The sequence below is a fragment of the Globicephala melas genome, chromosome 21 (genome assembly GCF_963455315.2).
Source record: "Globicephala melas chromosome 21, mGloMel1.2, whole genome shotgun sequence".
NCBI classification, from domain to species: domain Eukaryota; kingdom Metazoa; phylum Chordata; class Mammalia; order Artiodactyla; family Delphinidae; genus Globicephala; species Globicephala melas.
The window spans coordinates 25,920,510-25,940,476 of record NC_083334.1 but is presented as its reverse complement, the minus strand read 5'-3'; the positions used below and the strand labels follow the sequence as shown (position 1 = coordinate 25,940,476).

Here is a 19,967-nt window from a genome sequence, read left to right as displayed (position 1 = left end):
GCTCTTACTGGGCATCAGGCTCAGCCTGTCTGTGCATGAGCAACAGCACACAGGTCTGCCTGCGTGCAGGGTCCACAAACACCTGCATTTTGTGTGTGTGTCACCCCGCTGTTTGCATTGGGGGGCGCTCATATGCCTTTGCGTGCAAAGTCCAGCACAAATCCATGGGCACCAGTACACCCAAAGTGCACTTTTCCATGAGAAAAAGGGAAATGAAAAGTTAGTTCCTGAAGGTTCAAGAAGTACGGACACCTGATTGGCATAACTGCTGAACAAACGACGTGAAAAGAGAAAAACATACCTACGTGTCCTCCTTTGTTCCGAAAATGAATTCCAATTCTTGTTGGCACGCTGCCAGCCTGCATTCCAGAAGAAAACTCACTTATCAGGGAAAGATAAACCAGAGAAGGGAGGCTAACAAGCTCTCAGATTGACAAAAGCATTGTGGGTTGCCATGGAAAGAGATCGTTTCAACCGTGCGGGTCATTATCCCCCACCTTTCAAAATCCACCAGGTGTGCCAGCTTAGGGTCTCATTAGACAAACAAGATTCCCCAGAGCAGCATCTGGGATGACCTCCTGACACGCTTCCTTCCTTGAAGAGTCTGCCAACTCCCAAGAGCCATCCAGATGTGTGTGCGAGTCACCCACTGTATCGAGTTCCCTGAAATAGACACCAGCTCTCCCAGCATGCAGCAGTCAGTAACGCTTTTGGGTCAGAAGGTACAAACTCAAATACCTGTCTGTGCCATTTGATGGTGGCCAGTTAGCCAGGGATGGTGACAAGCTGAAGAACTCCACTTGCCTGTTTACAAAGAACAGCCCTTACTCAACTCCAGCCACTTGTCACCTAGAGGAAATGCAGGCACAGTATTGCTAGATTGTTTTTAAGAGAAGCCCGAAATCTGAACGTGTCTGTGAAATCTCCTGATTTTTAAATGCTGGCAGCAAATCAAAAAATTTAAAACCTTGTGCTGAGCCAAACAAAACTTGGCCAAAGGCCTAATTTGACCTTGAAAATGCCAGGGGAACCCCTGCCTGCAGTTATTCACAGCCCTTGAAAAATCTGTATTACAACCACACCCAAATATTAGGCCTCCACTGCATATTAAGGGCAGAAACTTTCAGACTTCCATGCTTTTGTTTATCCTGTTTCACCTGTCTGAGTTGGTCTTTCCTCCAGTCTCTGCTTGTCAAAATCCAGTATCAAGGTCCAACTCAAATGTCAATTTGTTTGTGAAGTCGGCCAGAATCACTGCAGTCAAAATTAATCATTCCGGTAACACTTGGTTTTTACTCTGTCTTGCACTTAGCAGATCGGCCTCACAGGAGGGGTAAGCCGTGTTGGTGTGAGTCCCAGTTGTGAGTCCCTGAGACCTCGTGTTTTATCCACTACATCCTCTCTCTCTGCCCAGTGCCCAGCACAGAGCCTGTGCGGATGGCTGGTTCGAGTTTTCTTTGGGAAAGTTATTAAATGAGAAGCAATACATGCCGTTCATTGACTAAAAAAGCTAAAAAACTCAGGGCGCTTCAAAGGTCATTAATTCAATCCCTGCCTTGCATTAATCATGTCAGGTGATCGGATGACAAAGCCCAGGTACTTCTTAAATCGGGGCTACATAATGATGATTAAATCAACAGCTATTCGAATAAGGTGCATCTCTCTGCCAGACCCCAGGGATATGTTATTATTATCATGTATATTATGACTTCCTAGAGGGCAGGGTTCTTTCCTTTTTTCTTTTTTTTTTTTTTTCTTTTTTTTTGAATGTTTTCATCCTATGTACCTACTACACTTTCTGGCACAGAGAGGATTCAACAAAATATTTGTGGAGTTTAATCATCATCATCAAAACAAGTCTCTAAGGAGCACCTACTTCATGCAAAAAGAACAGCACACTATGCAGTGGTGGGTGTGCAGCGCCCTCCAACAGCTACAATCCAGTTGGAAAGCAAAGCATATTTAAATGAAAAAAACTAAATGCACCATCAATACATGGTGAATGCTGGAAGGTATTTCTTGAGTTCCAGCCATGTGGCATGCCTTTTGCTAAATGCTGGGGATTCAAAGAGAGCAAGGTGCAGTGCCCACCCTCATGGAAACAGAGTAGGGGAGTTTGAAATGGAAAGATCATTGTGGACTGAGCAATCAGAAAAAATGCAATTTGAAATCACAGGAAGCAGGAAGTTAGTAAGTTCTGGATGGAAATTGATGCCCTATTGTTTTAACATTGGGGATGTTAATGGGGGGAGGGTGTCAAATAAATTGAAATGTTGCAGAAGGGAAAATATTCTAAAATGATGCTACTCCAAGATCCCTAGGGAAGTAAAACTCCCTAGCTCTCAACCTTGGGATCACGCCTGGTTAACACCGACACGGATGACCCAAGGAAGTGGTGAGTCAGAGGGCAGTGAGGCCCGACAGGAAGGACAGCTCCGCCTGGTGCCTGCAGTTGCACCTGACTCTTTTCCCTTCTAGGGACACAGATGCTGAAGGGAAGGAATGAGTGAGACAAACCCTCTGTTCTACATTAGCATCATCCTTCTCCTGCTCTTCATGTCTCCAAAACACTACTCTCTATCTGTCTCAGTCTGTTCAGGCCGCTATACAAAAATACCATTACCTGGGTGGGTTATAAACAATAGAAATTTATTTCTCACAGTCTGGAGGCTGGGGAGTCCAAGGTCAAAACGCTGGCAGATCGGCTCTGGTGAGGGCATTCTTCCTCTTTCACAGCCACCCTGTGCCCTCACACGGTCAAAGGGACAAGCTAGCTCTCTGGGGCCTCTTCTTACAAGGGCACTGATCCCAATCATGAGGGCTCTACCCTCATGATCTAATCACCCCATAAAGGCCCTGCCTCCTAATACCATCACCTTGGAGGTAACGATTTCAACATATGAATTTGAGGGAGACACAAACGTTCAGACCATAGAAGCACAGAAACTCCCATCGCTCTCATGGATCACCTTTGTCTAACCACAAACTTCACAATCCCTGGGTACAGCTCCCCTGTTGGGGGAAGGGAAAGGACAATAACCGTGTCCTCACCCTTCCTGTTGCCCAACTTGAATTTGGTCAATTGGTCAGGGAAAGCAGTGACAAAAGGAGGAAGAACAGTCCTCATTTCAGCATAAGCCTTTCTCTTCCAAGAGAGGAAATTGATGTCATGACATGTAGTTGTGACGCCTCAGCCCCCCAAGCAGGAAAATCCATCCACAATACCTGCGAGTATAGAGCTTATAACTACCCTATAAAACAGAGCAAGTCCAGTTAAGGAAATAAGAAAGAAAGAGGGAAGAAAAGAAGGAAGAAGAAGGGAGGAAATCAGTGTAACAGGTCAAAATTATTGATTCATTAATCATTTAATTAATTTAATTAATTAATTAATATTGAGAGAATCTGAGATGCAAATGGAGCTTAAGACTGAGAGTTGCTGGAAATAAACATAAGAAAATGAGGAAAAGGGGAAAAAAAGAATTAAATAGAATCAAATCCCTGCTTCACAAGCCCATGCTCTGCCAATAATTTATTCTTTTAAAAAAAGGAGGCAGAGGGCTCCCCTGGTGGCGCAGTGGTTGAGAGTCCGCTTGCCGATGCAGGGGACACGGGTTCGTGCCCCGGTCCGGGAAGATCCCACATGCCGCGGAGCGGCTGGGCCCGTGAGCCTTGGCCACTGAGCCTGCGCGTCCGGAGCCTGTGCTCCGCAACGGGAGAGGCCACAACAGTGAGAGGCCGGCGTACCGCAAAAAATAAATAAATAAATAAAGGCATCCTTCAGAGAGAAAACATGTCATACAAACAACACAGTCATTTTTACAGCAAACGAATTATGGGCCCGGAGAACAATGCGAAGTCTCTTTTGCAGTTGTTCGTGGGAGGGTGCTCATTCTGAGCCATTACCGCGGTGTCTGTCAGAGGGGATCTGCATCAGGCTGTAATGAGGCACGTTCACTTTCCTTCCAAAACAGTGTTCGGTGGCCTGGCTCCGTGACAGCTATGAAACTGTGGTTCAGTGAGCTGCTTCAGATCCAGCTTTCTGTCTTTTCTGGAAAGTTCATAGCCAACCAGGCTGCATTATCACGGCAGATCTTAAAACCACAGGCAAGGAAGGAGAGAGAGAGGCAATCCAGAAGAAGAGTTTCCTCCGGGAAGCCTGCTGCAAAGTGAAGACAGGGGATGAGGCACGGGGCCTGAGGTCTAACCCAGAACGTCTCCTCCCAGCGTTGATTTATTCTGTCTTTCTGCCTTACAGTCCACCTGAGACACTGAGGTTGACTTACGCCTTCACTGTGTCACCCTCCTGTTGAAAATTCTCCATGGTCCCACCGCCTTCAGAACCAAGTCCAAATCCCTCCGTGCCGTTCTCAAGAATTGGCAAGATGGTACCAGCAAGCCTTTCCCTGCCTCTGCAATCTGGTGCTCCCACACTGTGCCAGATATTTGCTGTCTGCCCCTCCAGACCCACGATCTGCCTGTCTGCACCAGCTCTCATCCTGGGAGCCTGACCTGTGGGATTTCATCCAGTTCCCATGGATGCTGGCTTCCTGCTTGGGCTCAGCCAATAGGGGGAGAGGGGCGGAGCCAGGCAGGAATTCAGAGGGATGGGGCAGAAAGGAGGTCTCCACTGTCCGGGCTTCTTCCCTTTCTGTCTCCTTTAAGCTATATCATGTAATATCCCGTACACATGGAATCTAGAAAAATGGTACAGATGAACTTATTGGCAAAGCAGAAACAGTCACAGATGTAGAGGACAAACGTACGGTTACCAAGGGGGGAAGGGCGGGGTGGTGGGACAGATTAGGAGATTGGGATTGACATATGTACCCTACTATGCATAAAATAGATAACTAATGAGAACCTACCGTATAGCACAGGGAACTCTGCTCAGTGCTCTGTGGTGACCTAAAAGGGAAGGAAATCTAAAAAAGAGGGGATATATGTATACGTATAACTGATTCACTTTGCTGTACAGCAGAAACTAACACAACACTGTAAAGCAACTATACTCCAATAAAAATTAACTTAAAAAACAAAAAAGCTAGCTGTGCCCCTCACCTAAAGGGCAGTGCCCCCTGAGAGGCGGCTCCCTCCACACTGTGCCTGCTGGTCCTAATGACTGTTCTTTCCCTCAGTCCTAGAGGTCTGAGGATAATAGCCCTCCCCCTTCCCTCACCCACTGCTCCAGGTTACTTGTAAACACTCATGCTCCTCTTATCTATTTACGGTACTGCTTCCGTTGGGACCCTCTCTTTCCCTCCTTCTAGATGAGAAAACTGAGCCTCGCAGAGGTCAAATTGTCAAGTGTCTCAAGGCTTAAAGCTAATAAGTAGCAGAACCAGGATTTGACCCCAACCAACCTAGCTCCAGAAACTTCTCGTGCAGCCCCTGACACACTACCTCACTAACACACTAGGCTGGAATTGCACTGTCACCTCCACTCCCATCAAATTCTTACCTTCCCCACAAGGTGTGGGATCAAGCTGCCCCTCCCCCATGACATTCCCCAGTCCTTCCAGCTCCAGTATAAGCTCAATTTCCATGAAGCAGAGTGTCTGTGTCATCCCCTTGGACACATACCATGTATCGCTTCACCATATCCATTCAGGATTCAGGTGTATATTCTTGTTTCTCCAATGGATGGCAAAGCTCTTGGAGGACAGCAATTGTGGCTTCCATATAATCCCCATTGTCCTCAGCCCACAGTAAATAATACAGTGGCCCGTATTAGTCAGCTGGATAGATGAACAGGGAGGAATTTCTATGGCTATTTATATTGTCTGTCAAAACGATTAATTGCCCCAGTAATTATGGGTTCTTCTTAAATTGAAACTTGGAAAAAAAATTGAACAGTGAAGAGAAAGGTGACAAACTCTGAATAAACGACAGTCACCTAGAAGCCATTATAATATTTCCTTTATCATCAAAGCTTGCTTAAGGTTCCTGTGAAAGTCTCCTCCTAAGAGCCATTCTATCTTGGTGGCTACAAGAGAAGTGTTTGGGGCTAGACGGCCGGGGTTCAAATCTTGGTTCTGCTACTTGTTAACTGTCAATCTTAGGAAACACAGCTATTCAAGATCTGTGCAGCTCAGTTTTCCCATCTATAACATGGGGATAATAGTAGTCCCAAGGCCCCTCACGTTGTGAGGATTAAAGAAATTAACACACAGAAGCACAGGATCTGATACATTGTGTTCAACATATGTCCCTTACTATCGCGTAATATGCAAGGGTCACATGATTCTCCTGTTCTGTCAGGATTCTTCCTAGGACCTCCTAAGACCTGGAAGTTTCCAAGCAAGACAAGGGTTAGGTACAAAGACTCTACGTTAAGGAGTTAATAAACTCCACAGACTTAGTCTCATTCTAGTGAATAACATGCTGATGAAGTATTTTCATGTAGAGCTGGAGGAAAGAATGGGGAGGCTATTTTTAATGTATTATGTACTATTTTACAGTTCAGGAAATGGAGGCATCAAAGGCATAGAGGAGACTAATTAATTTATAAATGAATCTTTACTTGGCACCTGCAGCGTACCCAGTTGTGGACTCAGTGACGGAGGGTGCTGATGAACGGTACACCACTTGTCTAAGGTGACCCATTACCGCAGCACAGAGCCTGAGTTCTGACCCAGTTTTTTGACACACCACCTAGTAGATCAAGAAGCAGCTCTGATTTTTGAGAACGAGCTATCAGTCTCTTGAGAGGTAGATGGGTGGATTGCCATAAAAATAAAATAAAATAAAAAAAACTATGACAACACTGGGGACACTGTCGCCCCTTCTGTGTTGAAATACCAGTGGATTGAGAAGAATTCCACGACAGGAGAGCAAATAAAGAGCCTTCCGTCCTTGACGCGTCTCTTTCTTCTTTATAAACTTACCTTTTTATTACCTTTATTACGCATGGCATGCACAGAGGCCCTGAAATAAGAAAGAAACAATTTGAGTGTGGGTTTGGTAGCAGCTCTCCTTCCCTTGAGAGCCAAGCTTATACACCTTGCTTATTACCTTCTCGTGATCCTGAACACTGCTTGCGGCCATATAATATCTTCTGCTGGGTAAATGGGGAGCAGCTCTCTCTAGTCTGTCAATCAATTTTATTTCCCCCTGAATCAAGGAAGTTAACATCTTACCCCTCTAGCAGTTGAGGCAGGTGAGCTTCCTCTTGCTTCCTGCCAGGGGTTTCACTGCAGGAGGAGAGAGAAGAAAGAGGCTGTGTCCTGGCATTCCTGGCAGTGCCTCGGCCGCGTGGGCCACCGGAAGGGGGAAGGTCAGTACATATTCCTGCAGCATCACTAGCTAGAATGCGACTGCTGAAGAGAAAAATCACAGCAGCTCTAGGATTTCACCCTTAGCTAGAGCTTGACCAAGGAAAAATGGTGACTGTTCATTGGGGTGATCCAGACAGACTCCAGATTGCAAGGGGCAAGAGCAGGAGGATAGTAAAAGAATAAAGAATAGGGCTTCCCTGGTGGCGCAGTGGTTGAGAGTCCGCCTGTTGATGCAGGGGACACGGGTTCGTGCCCCGGTCCGGGAAGATCCCACATGCCACAGAGCGGCTGGGCCCGTGAGCCATGGCCGCTGAGCCTGCGCATCCGGAGCCTGTGCTCCGCAACGGGAGAGGCCACAACAGTGAGAGGCCCGCGTACCGCAAAAAAAAAAAAAAAGAATAAAATAGAGACACATCATGGATAAAACTATCCACCTCCCTTTCTGGGAAAAGGTACCCCATCCCATGCTGAAGAAGTGTGTGGTCTTCTTTAATTTTTTTATAGTTATTATTTAATATTGGTTATATTCCCTGTGCTGTAATATATATCCTTGCAGCTTATTTATTTTATACATAATAGTCTGTACCTCTTAATTCCCTTTCCCTATCGTGCCCCCCCCACCTTGCCTCTCCCCACTGGTACCCACTAGTTTGTTCTCTATATCTGTGTTTGCTTCTGTTTTGTTATATTCACTAGTTTGTTGTATTTTTTAGATTCCACACATAAGTGATATCATACAGTACTTGTCTTTCTCTGTCTGACTTGTATCACTAAGCATAATGCCCTCTAAATGCATCCATGTTACTGCAAATGACAAAATTTCATTCTTTTTTATGTCTGAGTAGTGTTCCATTCTATATATCTACCTGTCTCCATCTCTGTCTATCTCTCCATCTGTCTATAGACCACATCTTCTTTATCCATTCATCTGTTAAAAACCACCCACCTCATGCTGAAGAACTATCTGGTCATCTTTAATTCAATTTGTATCAAGTTTTATTAAGCCACTACTGTCTATAAAGTATTTGACTAGATTCTCGGGAGAAGTGATGCAGGTATAAACAAGAGGACTTGCCATCTCTCCACGTGAGCCTTACCTCCTTCATGTCTTTGCCCAACTCTCACCTTCCCAGTGAGTTCCACTCCAACCACATTTTAAACACTGCCACTGGCTTCAGCACTCCTGATAGCTCTTATCGCTATGTTATCCTTTTTTTCCTTGGCACATACAAGAAAACGTCTCCTTTGGACAAACTTTACATTTACTTACTTTATCATGCTTATTACTTATTGTCAGTTTCCACACACACACCATCACCAGGACAGGGATCTCTGTGAGTTTTATTCCCTGATGTACTTTAAGTACCTAGAACAGTGCCTGGCACAGAGTAAACACTCAATAAAGTGTCGTTGAATGAAAATATTAATGTTTCCCTCAGAGCCCAAATACATTCTTTACTACCTCCTGAAGAATCTCCAGGAATTATTAAGGACTTACAACAAAAACGACCATTTTTGCAATGAATGCATCCAGGAGTGTAGACAGTAAACCACCCAAACCCTTGAACAGGTTTTGGTTAATGAGTGGATGCGTCCTCACAGCTCACTGATCTCACTGTGCGACTGACTTTCCACAAATCAGTGTCCCGTGGCTTCCCTTCACAGATCATCCCTCAATCAGTGAGCAGCTGGGTCGTCCATCAGCTTGATTCAGAGGTTTCATTTCTGAGACGGATGTAGTATCTTTTCCTTTTTTGTGGAAGTGCACTCACGGTGTGACGCACAGGATGTGTGCGTTTAGGCAACATGTCATAGGAGTTCCATCAATTCTCTTACATGCCAACAAGCATGTATTCCAAAGGTACGTTATAGCCTTCAACGTATTACACAGTTTAAGCATTAGCAGATTCCTAGCGTCTGATCCCCGAAGGGAGCTGTAAATATCCGCCCCTCCCCAGAATCAGCAACTGGGTTCTGAACAAGGGAAAACCCCCCGCCCAGCCCAAACACACTCAAACACCAGCACAGACTCCATGCTGCTCCCACGTAATACTCCTCCCACAGGCAGCTCTCAACCGGCACATCCCAGCCTGAGGACCATCCATCCATCCAGAAACTGTGGCAGGGAGCCAGATATTCGTGTCTTAGGATAAATTATCCAAAGTTCCTAGATATGAAAAGCTTCACACAAGGTCACAAAAATTGACTAATGGCCATGAGATAAGAGCACGTTGCTTACGTGGCTGGACCTCCACACCTGATGCTACAGCAGCCTTTGGTTTTTCCATCATTCTCCTCCTGGGGATCCCCTTTCATTTATGATGGGATTACCCCTGAGATAACCAATTCCAGGAAAATTAGTGGCCCTGCTGGCTGATGCCCTGGATTCTCTAACATCTCAAAAATTAGACCTCCGTGATCTTTATCCCGAACCTACTAGAAAAAATTATCCAAATCTCTTGCTAATGTGATCCACCACGCTAAGGTGTTGAAGCCATAAAGACACACCTGCTTAACAGAACTGCCTCTCTGCCTCCAAAAGAGAAAGGGTACCAGGACAATTAGAAAGCACTAATTCTCTGCATTCAAAAAAAGCCTCATTAAAGGCCAAGGATATCCACTCCGTGGCCCAGCAGTGATAACGTTACCACTTGGGCTTGACCTGGTTATTGGAACTATGAAATCTTACACCAGCATCTGGCAAAACCAACTAAAATCTCTTTCTCTCACTATTTAACTCTTACCTTCTCACATATACACCAGTAACGTTTTGCCATGAGACAAACCATTCCAAACATGGTGGCTTAACCCAGTAGCCATTTAGGCCACGATTCTACAGATCAGCAGTTTAGGCTGGTTCAGCGGGGCGGTTCTGGTGCGGGCTCAGCTGCTCTCAGCTGGGGTCATTCATGTGTCTGAAGTCAAAGACTTGGCTTTTAAACGTTGGCTCAGTGCCAGCTGGGGCACAGGGGCAGCTGGGCCACGTGTCCCATTACGCTGCAGGCTAGCCATGTCATGCTCACACGAGGGTTCAGGGTCTCAAGAGCAGTAGGGTTCCATTGCACAAGAACTTGCCAAGTCTCTGAGTATTTCATGTCCATTTACGTTCATTAGCCAAAGCAAGACACAAACCTAGCCCAAGAGCTGAGAAAAACTCACCTTTTGAAAGAAGTTATGAAATCACATTGCCAAGGCATGAATACAGGGAAGGAAAGAAATTGTGGCCATTTTTTGCAATTTTCCAAGATCTGCACGGAGGTGTTGTGAGAGATGTAAGTGCTGATACAGGGAGAAGACTGGGGATTTCGTGATCGCTAAATCATCTAGTCACCTCTGATCTCCTCAAGAGACTGTTGGTTGAGGATACACAAAGCAGTCAGTCATTTGTCAACAAATATTTAGTCAGCACCTACCGTGTGCCAAGCACCCTTCTAAGCAATAGTGATGGAAACAGACAATGTCCCAACTTACGGTCTAGTGGGGGACAGACAGACAATCAATACCTAAATGTGTAATAGTTCTAACTGTAAATGCTATAAAGAAATAAATAATAGTTAAAGGTGAGAAGAGTAAGAGGAGTGGGTGTTATTATATTTGGGGTGTTTATGGATGGTCTTACTGATAATATCTTGAAGGAACGCTTGAAGAAAGTTGAGGGGACAGTCCATATGGACGGCTGGAGACGAGCACCCCAGGCAGAGGAAAGAGTAAATGTGAAGCCTTGAGGCAGGATTATCTCTGCCTCTGAGTCACAGCAAAGACGCTAATGTGGCTGGTGTGGAGCGAATGAGGGGTGGGAGAGAGAGAATATGGGAGAAGTGTTAGTGGCCAAACTGCACTGAGAAGTTTAGATTATATTCTGAGTGAGAAGGGAATCCTTGGCCAGTTTAGAACAGAGATGGGTATGACCTGACGGAAGTTTTTCAAGGATCACTCTGATTGCTTTGTGCGAAATACACCGTGGGAGGCAAGAGCAGAAGGAGGAAACCAGCTTCCAGGCTGTCGTTCTAGTCCCACTGGGTTCCCAGGCTTCACAGATCACAGCTAATAAATATATTTCTCAGTTCTGTTTCTGATCCCCCATGTTGGATTTCAGTTGAGTTTGGCAAAAGGATGGCCGGGGGGAGAAATCCTTCGAGACCTTGCTCACCAGGGGGGAGCCAGTGGGGAGAAATCCTTCGAGACCTTGCTCACCAGGGAATCATGAGCTTCTCTCCAGTCACTGTAGAATCCATCTCTGTCTCCTTCCTTCACTGAGTGGACCCTGGGAAGGATGATGGCTGGTCAATGGGTGCTGATGAGAGGAAAAGGATACGGTTGGAAAGGAGTCACCACCACGTGAACAGATGCCGTGCAAGGCAGATGGCTCACTGTCATCGACATTTATCACAGGGCCAACTTTTCAACGAACAGGAGTTCTGATGGCTGAAACAAGTAGAAATAAACTTCAGGGGGAGGCACCCACTGGATCAGAGGAGGAAGATTGTATCTGTGACCTGCTGTCTATTTGGGGGCTGGATTTCAGCAAAAGACATGTAAGCACCCAAAAATGTCTAATTCTGCCAAGTTCAAATCTTCCATCCTTCCATTTCCATCTCCCCCCACATTCTAGTGCTCTCTGAGCCCCTTCACCCAATGGCTCACGTCAAATGAAATTCAACGGGAAACAGAGGAATTTCCGTTGTCTTGTCAACTGGGTCCAGGCAAATGGCTTTCTCTCTACCTTCCCAGACCCCTCACTCTCTACAAGTCCGAATCTGCTTCTTTCTCTCCTCTGTTGTCTCCATTTCTAACTAAGGGGATCCTGAAACCAGTTTCAGTTTCCAAATGTGGAAGAAATGTCACTAACAGGGGGAACAGTGATGGACCACAAACACCAAATCCATCTTCTCCATCCCCATCCCTGACAAGACATCCCAGTCCTAGGCAGGAGCGGGCAACTCAGGTTTCCAAGGGCAGACTGAGATTTGACAGGATGCAATAGAACATACCGCCCAAGAATATGGTCCTGGGAGTCAGGGAGTCTTACCTTGGGCCCTTCCTGAACCACTTCTTAGCAGTGTAAGCTTGGACAAATGACTTCACCTCGCTAAGCCTCAGTATTGCATTCATAAAAAGGTATTAATACCACTTATCTCGTGGGTTTTTGTGTGGATTCAATGAGAAATTACATATAGAGTGCTTTTGGCCTAGTACCTGATACCTTGTAAGAAATGGGAGATATTATTATCATTCACATTATTCTATTAGGGTATTAGGCTGGTATCCAACTGTCTCTGCACAGAACGCCCATAAGTAGTGATTGCACCGCCTGGGAATATTGACTAGCAGGTGAAAGCCATGTTCAGAGTAGGTTTGCTGGCAGGGAGTTAAGGAGTGAAATTTATCTTCTCACTGTGAAGTTCATTTAAAAATAATATATAAGCACATTTGGTGATGTGGTGGTGAGTAGGATCTCAATGACTGGAATTTTTCTCTGGTTTCCCTGCCACGTACCCATATTAGATGAAGTAGCAGGTGGCCAAGGGAGGGGACCAAAGCTCCCACCGTGGCACCGTGCAGGGACCAAGGCCTTCCCAAACCCTTGCCTTCCACCCTTCTCTGATTCTCTCCAGGTGGGCAGAAACACCACTGCTCATCAGAGCAAATGTCTCAACATCCTTTTAAGAAATGGCTCGCAAAATGATCCTCCAGGATTTACTTCTGATGACCAAATTAGCGTGTTAGAAGCTTAAATGAAAAGGCTGAAAGGCCCTAAGGGCAGAGAACTAGAGAAATGAAGAAGTTCTGACACTGGGTGGTGGGACATCTGCCTTCCTGAGGTCTCCTTTACATAGTACAGGCCGTGATCAGGCTATCAGGCTGCCAGCTCTCAGGCCCCATGCTGCCACCAAGATGCTGGGCAGCTGCGGGCCTCATGTTCTCTCATCTTTATTTTTTCTTTTCTGTCCTCGCGGCATTCAGGATCTTAGTTCCCAGACTGGGGATAGAACCCTTGCCCCCCTGTAGTGGAAGCGGGGAGTCTTAACTACTGGACTGCCAGGGAAGTTCTTCTTATCTTTAAAGATGAAAACATTTTCTGGCTCAATGTTTCTCAAGTTAGACACCGACTTCAGAATCACCTGGGGAGTTTGTTTGAAAATGCAGAACCTTGGGCCCACTTGAAACCATTGGAGTCCAAGAAGATAGATACCCAGAATCTGTATTTGTAATAGCCCCTTCAAAGTCAAGTTTGAGAGCCCCTAGCCTAGGAGAGATCTCTGAGACGCAGGACTAACCGCTGGCTCTGACTAGCTACCCACGCAGAGGAGGAAGGAGCTAACAGGATTTGTCTCTCTTCTTGGGGCACTTGAAATCAGCAAGAGGCAGGTATCCTGGTGAACAGGATAGTAACCATTGCTAACATCCGAGTCATCCTTGGCAAGCTGCAGCTCTGTCTCCCCTGCCGTTCTCTCCCAGCCAGGACCTCCCCCTGGCTCACAAACGCTGGCCATCTCTGGCAGCCACTGTGACTGCGGAACTCAAGGCTTGCTCTTAATGAAAGCAGACCACGCATGCGCAGAGAGAAGATTCCCGGACTGGTCACCTGAGGTCAGTCTCTTACGTGTCTTTTCTTGATTATCATCCAAACAATCCTGTGAGGAAGGGACTACTTTGTCCCCCTTTGAACCCTGACAACACTGCAGCACGAGGTTCAGCGACGCGCGCACGATCACCCAGCTGAGAAGTGGAAAACCCAGGACTGGAACCCAGGTAATAAGTCATAACAATCCCCCATGGTGGGGAGTTTAGGCATCAGTTTTAAGGGAGAGTCTTAAAGGGTCACACATTCTTACGCTTCATCTGTGAAATAAGGAGATTTGAATTCACAGATCTCAGTGAATTCTTTCCAACCTTAAAAGTCAAAGTGAACAAAGTCAATGGATTTGACGCCCATTGACGCCCAGGTCAATGGATCTCTACGCAGGGAAGGCAATCTGGGAACATGCAGGGACATTTTAGATTGTCACAGTGACTGGGAACTAAAGGCAGGTAGACCCTGCAAATGCTAAACGGTCCACAGCTCTCCAAACAGGTCCAATAAAGGGGAATTGCCCTCCAGGTGCAAGAAGGGTAGCCATGGAGAAACACCCTTAGGGGGTGGAGATACAGTGTCTAGTACAGGAGTTCTAATAGTCCCAGCCCCCAGCAGGACACGGAGGAATACGGAGTAACCAGTCTTACTTGGCCATCTCTAAGAGATTCAGTTTATGAGAACTTTGGCAATTTCAGACAAATTTATCTCCAGCAGAAAAAAAAAAAAAAAAATCATACTGGTATTTGGGTGTCCTTCCATCATCTACCTGTGTTTTCATCGATTATATAGAGAATTCAGACCAAAGCAAAGTTTATCTGCAGCTGTGCATGATCTATGTGGGTAACTGGAGCATGAAAGATTGCAACAGTGTAAACAAAGCCAGGACTAAAATATGTTCCTTCGAGGAGTCTCTACCCAGTAATGGTTATATTAATCAGCGTTATCATTATAGTTACCCTCCTCGGCATCATCAGAATCAATTCAGCGACTGTTTCCTTTGGTGATGCCTCCTTATCACAACATGGTATTAATTGTATCTGAGTTGATTTTCTGCTTCTACTGATGAACAGCTGTGTGAGAGTAAATATCCCTCAGTGAAACACCAGCTCAGGCTGCCAGGATTCAGAAAATTGATCCAGATGTGAACAGCAGGACCAGGGGGCAGCTGCAGAATAGAATACGCCAGCGTCTGTGCTAAACTCCATGACCAGTGTCCAGTTTGATGAATTCTGAGACTTGTTTTCCATCAAAGAGTTAATGCTTGAGTTTGGCTTTCTGTTAGTTTAATATAGGTCAGAAACGTTTTATCCTAAGGAACTTTTGTGTGGCTCCCTCTTAAAAATTCAAAATAAATAAATAAACAAACGAATGAATCCATAAATAAATACAGCCACCATGAAGAGAATACCACATGGATTCCCTACACATCTGATTAAAAACTATATCTCAAATTGCTATGGTGGTTATTGGGGAACAAAGCTGTCTCAGCACTTAGATTTTTTTTTTTCTTAAGTACATTTCAAAGCCCTTTAGTTTGTGACTTCCACAAATTAGAACTCTCACACTTTTTTTCCCCAGATAGACCAAGGCACATTTCAAAGCAACAAGCTATTTTTGTCTCTCCCTTTAGGGTCGCCAACTGGCTGGTGATGCCAGAAGACCTGTCGATCTGTATCTCTTTCGTTGCTTTGCATCAGTTCCATGGCCTCTGGGCATCACAAACGGGCGTTTATTTTACTTTATTTTGTTTCAAGGATCTAGCACCGAGTTAAGATTCAGGTCAGTTAGCTACTTTTCTTAACCGCTTGTTTGTTCAGGTGACTGTGGTAAGGTTACCTGAGCTGTCCGCCATTTCTTCATCTATTGAAAGTGGAAAGAACAGCTAGTATTTCCACTGCTCACTAGAGGAGCAGCAGTGAGGTACAGAGGACAGACCATAGGGCTGAGAACGACAAGCCTTCTCAAGTCCTGTAGGAGGGTACACACCAGGGGAAAAGCTTCTGGGAAGTTCTATGCAGTGCACGGCAGAAGACTCACATTGTCTCCTTTGGCCCTACTATACCCCTTCTAAGAAACTGTCCTAGGAAGTCCCTAATGATGGGTTCACACGTTTTACATATGAATGCAGTTTGCTCCAATGTTTACAATAACAAAAAGTTGCGAGCAATCTAAATATCAACAATATAAGACTAGTAAGTGAGTGATGGTACATCCATATGATGAAATATTATGTAGATATTAGATTAAGGTTGTCAAAGATTTTGTAAAGCCATTGGAAAATTTTCAAACTAGTTTTTTTTTTAAACTAGTTTTAAATAAAAGATTAAAAATCACTCAATTCGACTTTTTTCAAAATTTAACACATCCACACATATAGGTAATCATCGTGTGTGCGTGTAATGTGCTTGTGTATAAAAGGAAGGGGGATTGCGAGAGAAAAAAATACACTAAAACTATTTGTTGATCACTTGATGGGCTATTGTGTGATTTATATTCCTTCATGTTTCTAATTTTCCAAATTTTCTACTTTTATAATTGAGAATAATTCTTATTATTGTAAAAGCTTAATTGATGAGTGAAACTATTAAAATTATACTTTAAAATAGTTTGAAGAGGTGGGCAAATGCCTATTAAAAAAGTCAGGGTAAATTCTTATCTCACTTACTAATATGCACGTAAGCTCCCTGCATGTCTGTTCACGGAGGATAAATTCTTATGATTGCAACTCTATCCAAAATTATAGATGAAAGAAGTAAACACATTAAAATATGAGTCTTGGTATTTCTTAATGACAGGATTGGAGTGACCTTAACTTTTTCCTTAAATTTTTCTGAATTAGAACACAGCAAACAACAAAGATTCTTTTTTTCAAGAATTAAAAATATAAGGGAGTTGATATTGGCAAAAATGGGCATTTTTTAAATATTTAAAATATTTTTGTACCCAGTTATATGAATTCCCTTCTTGTAGATATAATACATATATTTTTACTTAAATTTTTATTGAAGTATAGTTGATTTACAATATTGTGTTAGTTTCAGGTATACAGCAAAGTGATTCAGATATATATATATTCCTTATATTGATATATACGTTCCTTTTCTAAATTCTTTTCCATTATAGGTTATTACAAGATAATGAATATAGTTCCCTGTGCTATACAGTAAATCCTTGTCATTTATCTATTTGATATACAGTAGTGTTTATCTGTCAATCCCATAGTCCTAATTTATCCTCCCCTATATAATACATATATTTTAATACATGGAGTGGGAAGGGACTTTCCTTATTCTGAAGCAAGTGAAATGTGGCCAAGCAAAATATCTCCATAGCCCAGGAGAATAACTGTACCCCAGCTGTTGCACAAACAGCCAACCTGCCGTCGAGCCTAGACTTGGAGCCAACATAGCCATCCATAGCAGGGAAGCTGTGGGCTGTTACCCTTCATTATGTCAGGACTGGGAGAGACTGGTGAGGCTGCAGAGCAAGCAGTGGAGTGTTCAAAAGTTTAATCTCAAGACCCAGCATCAACTATTCCAAAGTCTGTTTAGAATAGCCTCTTAATATTCCGTCATGCCAATGGTGTGGAAAAATCAAGCTGTGGTTAATCAAACATAGGATTCCGAATGAGATAAACATCACTTCTTGGCTTTGAGAGATGTTGCAGAACAGTCATTTGGAGAAACACATTTTTTAAAAAAAATAATTGCATCCTGAGGACATGTGAGTCATTTCCCACACACTGTAAAATGGACTAGTTCTTCCAACTCATAATCCATGACGTATATACTTACACGTGTACCTAAATTGCAAATTTGAGATAAACGGGTATAACCTATTTGTCTTTGTCAAGTGTATATATTTTGAGAGGAGAGGGGAAATGCAAATTCTATTAAAATTATTAAAACTGAATTTTAACTTTAATAAGCATTTTTGAGCTTTTTTTTCCTGTACAGAGATGTGGGGAATAAAAAAATAAAAAACTCTTTAGGTTTTTGCCCCTGTCTGGCCTGTAAAATGACGTGGACTCCCTCATTTATGATCTCCTAGGTCCTGCTCAGCCTTTGCCTGGCTTTTGTGGTCTTGGTGTCTCTTTCCTGAGCGCAGAGAAAACTCACGGCTCCATATGTAACTGCATGTGCTGTCTACCCAAAGCATATGTGTTTAATCAACTTTAATACCCCTACAGTCCAGAGGAAGTGAAATGCTAGGCACTGGGAATAATTATCATTTCCATTACATTAGCAAGATTTGCTGGTGTGCCAGAGGGACGGGGCTCTCTCCATCACTCTGCTAACGCTGGCTGGCAGCTTGGAGAAGAGCCGTGGGAGACCGAACTGAAATGCACACATTCTCCTCTTGTTCCCAGCCATCCTCCCTCTATTTTCCCCCTTACCTTGGGGTTGTAGGCTCTACTGTGATTAATGAAGAAAATGGCTGAGCTGTCTCATTTTCTCATTTTCATCGACACATCCTTAATACAACTCTGCATTAAGAGAATGAAATCAAAATCGATGGTCTTTGCAAGCCAGGGATATATTCGTGGGCTCACAAGGAGTCCAAGTAAGGAAGAAGATCCCGAGAGCATCAGGAACCCCATCAGATGGGCCAGCAGCTGTCGGGATGGGCTGGGATCCCCAACTCCGCACCACCTCTTAGAACGGGAATGCGGGGAGACCAGCGCTCCCACACAGTTCTCTCCAAGGGACACCTTTGGACGGGGTGCCTGTGACTCCCGGAGAGGACATACAGGACTGAGTTCTTCTCTGGACTCTCTTGCTCCCCATGCAAACCATGTGAGCTATTTGGTTTCTCTAAGTGTTGATCTCCTCTTTTGTGAAGTGGGAAGAAACACACCTGCTCTTTCTACTCATGGCATTGCTGTGAAGATAAAGGAGATGGTGTTTATGAAAGCTCTTTGTACACAGAAAGCACTAGGATAATAACTAAGAAGTGAAGCAAAGGAGTGTTGAAGTTTTATATATAGTTGACCCTTGAACGGCGTGGACCCACTTTGACACAGGTATTTTTCAATAGTAAATACTAAAGTACTACACAGTCTGCAGCTGGTTGAATCTGCAGCTAAAGAAGGCCAGCTACAAGGTTATACAGTAAGTCCCCTACATACAAACCATCAAGTTGCAAACTTCCAAAGATGCGAACATGCGTTCGCATGTCCAGTCACGTAAATTAGTTCACGCGTCTGGCGTACTTTGTCCCGTGCGTGCATCCTCTACAAGTGGTTGTGCTTTTGTGTACTTTACTGCACAGTGCTGTACAGAGTACAGTAGTACCAGTATCTTTATTTCAAGCCCAGGATCTCCAGAAGCAAGCGTAAAAGCAGCTTTGCTTGGCGTGAGGTTACGGCCATCACCATGAATGGGGTTTGGAAGAACATTTGCCCGCAGTTTGTTCACAATTTTCGTGGATTTAAGAAGGTGGATAGGGAGGCCAAAGAGGTCTTAAGCAACTTAGTGACCCTCAGCGAGAAGCTGGAGATAGATCTGCAAGAGGACGACTTCATTGAACTCCTTGCTGTGCAACACGAGGAGATAACTAATGAAGACCTGATGGCATTGGAGGCCCAGAGAAAGGACAAAGAGAGACAAGAGGAAGAAGAAGTAACTGAAGAACTGAAGAGATTCACGATGCAAGAAACGGCAGGGGATTTTCTTTATTTGAGGAGGCACTGTTAGATTTTGAGGCACAGGACCTGAACGTAGAACAGTACACAAGGGTTGCAGCAGCCGTTCAGAATGCAACCCAGTGCTACCACGTCATCCATGACAAGAAAAAAAGAACTACTACCCTGACATCCCTGGATCATTTTTTCAAGAGAGCAGATAGGCTTGAATCCAGCAAGGAACCAGAACCTGTGCCATCAGCGTCAGGCGTGAGGGAAATGGCAGCTTGCACTCCGTCTCCTATTGCTGACGATCCTTCAGCTCTACCATCTCCCGCCTCCCCTCCCTCCTCCTGTCAGTCACTCTTCCTACCTGTTCACTCGATGCCAGCCCCTGTATACCAGCTGTTGTACTGTACTACTGTACTTTTCAAGGTACTGTAAGATTAAAAATGTTTTCTTTATTTTCTGTGTTCTTTTATGTATTATAAAC

The 19,967-nt window shown here is 44.4% G+C and overlaps 1 long non-coding RNA gene across 1 annotated transcript in view; it reads right to left on the bottom strand.

Moving 5' to 3' along the window:
- Positions 1 to 6,711: 6,711 nt before the first annotated feature.
- Positions 6,712 to 19,967, bottom strand: part of LOC132594398 (uncharacterized) — a 77,926-nt gene continuing 64,670 nt past the window's right edge. The window contains exons 3-4 of the long non-coding RNA XR_009560552.1: positions 7,137 to 7,190; positions 6,712 to 6,924 (exon numbers count right to left, since the gene is read on the bottom strand). This is a non-coding gene — a long non-coding RNA (uncharacterized lncRNA). The remainder of the gene's footprint in view (positions 6,925 to 7,136; positions 7,191 to 19,967) is intronic.